The 6,000-nt window shown below is 34.6% G+C and overlaps 1 protein-coding gene across 1 annotated transcript in view; it reads left to right on the top strand.

The window, feature by feature from the left end:
• Positions 1-633: 633 nt before the first annotated feature.
• Positions 634-6,000, top strand: part of LOC150080551 (transmembrane protein 248-like) — a 77,841-nt gene continuing 72,474 nt past the window's right edge. Inside the window, exon 1 of the mRNA XM_090381521.1 lies at positions 634-850. The gene's annotated coding sequence lies outside the window, so the exon portion shown is untranslated. The remainder of the gene's footprint in view (positions 851-6,000) is intronic.

Below are 6,000 nucleotides of genomic sequence, written 5' to 3'. Positions count from 1 at the left end.
TCTCTCTCTCTCTCTCTCTCTCTCTCTCTCTCTCTCTCTCTCTCTCTCTCACTTTCCTGATTAGTATGCTAATCTAAAAACTTATTAAACACACTAATTGGAAAGTTACAATATGGCCATTATAGCCTTGTACAAAAACCTACTACTACAACAAGAGATCAGCCCCCTCGTGTGTAGCACCGCTGGTATAATCTCGGTGCTCCCCACACATAGGGGCGGAAGATCTCGGTTGTCATTCTGTCGATAAAACGAGCAATTTTATTGGCATTTTTCACAACGTGGCGGAGTTAGTTGGTTTCAGTCGAGTTTAGCATGATTTTTTTCTCCCTGTAACTCGGATTTTCCGTCCAGTAAACGACAAATCGACCACAGAAGACACTCAAATTAGAGACATATTTTATGCGGTCCAATATGGTTTAAGTAGTTGCTGATGCGCCTAAAACAGCACTACAACAACAGATCAGCATAAACTGAAAATGGAGTGTTATTGTTTAAGGGCAACTGTTTTTTTTTTTTTTTTTTTCAAAATTTTCTCTCTCTCTTTTGTCACACAGAATGATAAAGCTTCAGGTAGCGCTTCTAAAATAAAACAAACAAAAACGAAAAAAATATGCTTTCGAATAGCGGAGAGTGCGAATTGTGCATTTATTGTTACGTTATTATTTGATAGTTTGGGTTTAATTTTATTATTGTGTTCGTTTGATTTCATATTCATGTCATCACATTTTGAGCGATGGCAACCAGTTTGATATGGTGTATTAAACTGTTCGTTCAGAAATGCAAGAATATGGCTTTTGCTACCAGTTATGTGAAGTCGACTTATCGAAGTTGAAGACCATTGTACACTTTGGTAATAATTAAAATATTTAATATTTTAAATTATATTGTAATTTTTTTTTTGTTCTAAATAAAGAACGAGTATGTTATGTGTGATATCAGAGTTTTACCGAAGGTCGTATTTCCTTATTTTGGAAAATATTTGTTATGTATTATAAAGTTTTAAGCCTTTAAAAAGTTATAAAGAGTGGCAATTCTAAACCCGGACTAAACCTAATATTGAAACTCAAAACGGAACCCAATGCCATAATCTTTGTATTCTATGTATGTAGGATCCTCCGTGACAGTATAGTGGTTTGCCATTTGATACACATTTGGAGAGGTCTGGTGTCATCCTGTAATTTTAATCAGCAGCTACTCGAATAAGACAGTATTTTTATTTATTATTATTTTTTTTTATTATGAAGGCCTATAGTCCTTAGTACCATGCATGGGTTGAACGTTGAAAAGATGAAAGAAGATACTTGTTGACATTACCTCGAGTTTCTGTAAATTGTAAATTTCATTAAATATGTGTGAAAGAAGGCTGTTCCAGAAAGTGATAGTTGAATGAATAAATGAGGAAGAAGAAAAGTTAGTTCTGTGAGTTTGAAGTTGGATGGTAAAAGAATGGCAGCTGGTTGTGGCATGTGTTTGGACTGCTTTGGAAGAGAGAGCAAGAATTATAAAAACTAATTCTGGAGAATAATGCCCATGGAAGTATCTATAGAAAAGGCATGTAGCAGAAACAGAATCTCTATGAGACAGAGTGGAGAGACTGTTAGAAATCAGTAATTAATTAACCTAGCTGCCCCCTTCTGAATGGCATATAGAAGCCTGAGCGGACCTTTGTGGGCACCGACCCAGATGTGGGAACAATATTCCATTGTAGGTTGGCTTTCTGATTTGGGTTAGTCTTTACGATCTGGTACCCTTTCCGATTGATCATTGCCAGTAGCAGTGATTGACATTCCCAGGATGTTTATCTCCCTCCCACCCTGTCGCGTTTTAAAATTGTGATCTCGTTTTCCGATTTTATAACAGCTGCAAGGGTAATATCCACTACCCTAAGACTAACCATAGTGGGGTTGGCAATCAATCACTGCTCCTTGCAACAGAAGGGTACTAGATTTTAAAGACTAACCCTGATTGGTACAGAGTGAACAGCTGTTTGGAAGAGAAGTAATGCTAAAGGCTGAAGAGAAAACCCAGTTGTTTAGATGCTGAGGAAGTATTTATAATATGCTTATGTCAAGAGAGATTAGAAGTGAGGGTAATCCCCAATAGAGGTATATGAACTTGCTTAGAAATTAGAGTGTCATCAAAGAGAAGCAGAGGAATCCATTATGCGATATATAAAATGGGACTGAGAAGGATAGAAATCAACCAAGTTATCTTTTCCCCACTGGAGAATTACCTGTAGATCAATATTTAAGGAATGAGTAGTGGATATTCGAGAAGTTGAAGCTGTCTGTGCAGGACAAGGTTTCTCAAACTGGAAGATGGAATGCAGTATGCTGTCATCAGCAAAACTATGCATAGGATTTCCAGTCAATGGAAGGAGATCATTAATATACAAGAGGAAAAGAGTGGGAGAAAGAACTGAACCTTGGGGAACACCAGCATTACTGGGGAAATCAGAAGGCAGAATGCCATCTACCATCACGCACAGTTAACGGGCAGAAAGGAAACCAGAAACACAATTTAAAAAAAACAGTTGGCAAACCATAAGATGGAAGCTTATTTAGAAGACCTTTATGCTAAATATGATCAAAAGCCTCTGAAATATCAAGAGCAACTGCTTGGATTTCGCCAAACGTTTCTATTGAATTTGTCCACAGGTAGGTAACATATGCCAGTATAACACCAGTGGATTGACACTGATGCAATTCATACTGGCAATCATTGATCAGATGGAAGGTTTCTAATTAGTTTAAAAGTTGGCAGTTAAAAGGTTTTTCCGTTACTTTAGAAATGGTAGAAGTGCAATGGGATGATAAATGATGGGAGGGATTTGTCACCCTTTTTAAGAACCGGCTGGAAATAAGCAAATTTCCAAGCAGAAGGGAACAGAAATAAGAAAATATAAAAAGGCAACACAGAACAGGAGTAAGCTCAGGAGTATAGGTTTTGAGAACATGGGAAGAAATACTATCAGGACCTGGAGCTTTCTTAGCATCAAGATTGTTTAAAATCCTTTTGACATCCTTTTTGACAGAAGACCCACATGAGGCATTGAATGGAGTGTACTGGAAATGGTAGGAGGTGGTTTACCAATATCATCAATACACAAGTTGGAAGACAAGTAGGATACTAGCAGGTCAGCTTTATCTTTGGCTGAAGTGGCAATAGAACCATCTGGTTTTGGCAAAGTGGTAATACAGATAGGCAAAAGCTGCAGCTAGTAGCTTAGGCAAGAGACCAGAGTACTCAACCACCATTTGGACAAGAAGCAAGGTTTCTACTGTTAGCCTATTTGATATCTAGTTTGGACTGATTAATAACTGCTTTATAATTGTTGTGAGCTTTAGTGCAGGCAGAAAATGAACCTGGAGATTTGGATACAAGCCAATTGCAATATGCAACATTTTTATCTTGAAGAGCCTTAGCACATTTATTGGAAAACCAATGTTTGGATGTAGAACTAGATTTTAAGGTGGAGTGTGGAATAAAGGATTTCATCCCTACAAGTATAATTTCACTGACACAACTGAGCAAATGTTGACATCAGAAGACTTGAAACAATAATGTGACCAAGGAAAGGAAGAAAAGAAATCAAAATGTCTGTGACAGCCTGAAGGACCAAATATATCCTTATATTAAATTATCAGTAAGATAATTAAATGGTAATCAAAGAAAAAATAAACTCTTAGGAGACAGATTCTCCCCAACTGTTGTCCCTTCTCACTTATCTGAAGTTTTAAGCAGAGAAAATTTCTAAAAAAGTATTTTAACAGTCTGCATTTAATATGGGGTTTTTCTTTTGGACCCATCTGCCTAAACATCTTGCATTTCTGTTGTTATTTTTGATTGTGTAGATGAGTGAATGCTTTTAAATAAAAAGAAATGAGTAAACATTTTTATTATTTAACAAATTTAATTTTTTTTAAAAGATACAAAGCCAGCAAAAGTCCTCTTTCTCAAAATAACACAAAGGTAGCAACATATAGTTTGTATATTAATTCCTAAGTATGAATAAAATGTTAGTATTAGTAATCTTGACAAAATAAGCATAATTCAAATGAAAATAGGTCATCATTTTAGATAATCTCTTTAATCAAAACTAGTCTATGCTGTTGCATTAAATTCTAAAATCGAGGAAAGACAATTTTAAAATAGATGTGTGTAAATTTGCCTTATTAGCCAGCAGGTGGTTGACAGTTGGAACAAACTTTCATCTGTTATAGTGGCGGTCAACAACTTAAATAAGTTCAAGGCAGAACTGGGCAAGCATTTTGAGTGAATGGATTGGTGAAATGGAAAGGGTTTTTTTGGCCAATGCTGTATAAGCTTGCTTTCTTGCATCATATGTATCTACTGATGCTAATTACCTATCTTTGTTTTTTTTTTTACAGTTGGTTCACTGTTTATACTACTGGAAAATTTTTTTAAATTCTGTCATTTACAGAAATAAAAAAAATTTAAATTGGAAAACACTTAATGAAAAGAAAATTCTTTCCTACTTCAGAAATCAATAGGAGTGACGAGCAAAGTGAACAACAATACCAAGGCAGAAATTATTAGTTGTGAAAAGAAATTACCATCTATTGGAGCAACTATTGGATTACCATCTATTGGAGATAGTTGGATTATATAAATTACCATCTATTGGAGATAGTTGGAGCAACTATCTGTTTTATTTTAAATGAATGTTCTTTATTTTCATAAAATCAAATGGAATCACTGTTTAATTATCAGGCAACAAAGCCATACAAACAGTTAGGAAAAATACTATTAAACACTAGAGTTATCATGAAACTTTCTCTTAACATCTACCATTTCCATTACAAGGACAACTTAGTAACAATTATAGAACTTGCCTGTTTTCTTTAAACTTAATTTAGTTTCCCTTTGTAAGTCTCCATAACATTGTCTATTTTTTATCAGTAGTGCTCACCCAGTATAATGCAGACTTCATAAACAGTTGTGTGCATGTTTGTTTACTGTCATTTAACACTCATTTGGGATCATAAATTCAGATTGAGGAAGGATGGATTCAGCATAGATGTGCAGATTGTATATCCCAAATCAACCACTTACAGGCCTTCAGCCAGCAAGTGGTGGATTGTTAGAATAGGCTTCCATCTGTTGTGGAAGTGGATGGTTTGAATAAATTCAAGGAAGAACTAGCCAAATTCTTGGAGCGGTATGGATGGGTGATGTGTAAATGTGTGTGGGTTTTTTTTTTTTTTTGTGGCTGATGCTATGTAAGCTTGCTTTCTTGCATAATTTGCCACTACTGCTACTAGTATTATTAAAAGCTACAACATCACTACAAACAGCCTCCCTTCCACCATCCAGTGATGTTCAGTTATGATGCGAAAATCAGTAAACCTGAATTTCTTAAACACTGTCAAGTTTGGATGTAAAAGGCATGAAATAAAATATGAGAAACTTAAATAAATATATTGAGCACAATGAACCCTAATACAGTACTGTTTGAAAGTTAATAGTTTACTACTGCAGTATTGATTGTTGCATCTAAAAGAGGTTTCCAGAAAAACTGTGGAGTTAGTTTAAAAAAGGTGACATACTGCCAATACCAAGTATTGGGACGTTGATATTTTTTTATGTGAATAGCAAAATAGTGGTTGTATGATATATCCTGCATAAAATAAGATGCACTTCCAGTGTTTGAATAAATAATTTAATACAATAATACAAAATTAATATATCAACTCATAAAATAATAGTTTTTATTAGTTTTTTTTTCCTATGTATTGTAGCTTTAATTATAAATTGTTATGTATTGTAGCTTTAATGTGTAAATTGAATTACACACAATACTACTACTTAAATCGATATAAATTGTGTACATTCACCTAAAAGGTATATGAGAGTATGATTAGTGTCTAGATTTTATCCTCCCCTCTTGCTTACTCAGTCACAGTATGTCAGTAGAAAAAATAATATGCCCTTTTTCAATTTCTGAATTATCTCTTATTATGCTGTTATTGTTATTTA

Source organism: Mastigoproctus giganteus, chromosome 9, assembly GCF_048544385.1.
Source record: "Mastigoproctus giganteus isolate SK-2022 chromosome 9, ASM4854438v1, whole genome shotgun sequence".
NCBI classification, from domain to species: domain Eukaryota; kingdom Metazoa; phylum Arthropoda; class Arachnida; order Uropygi; family Thelyphonidae; genus Mastigoproctus; species Mastigoproctus giganteus.
This window is presented reverse-complemented; position numbering and strand designations above follow the sequence as displayed.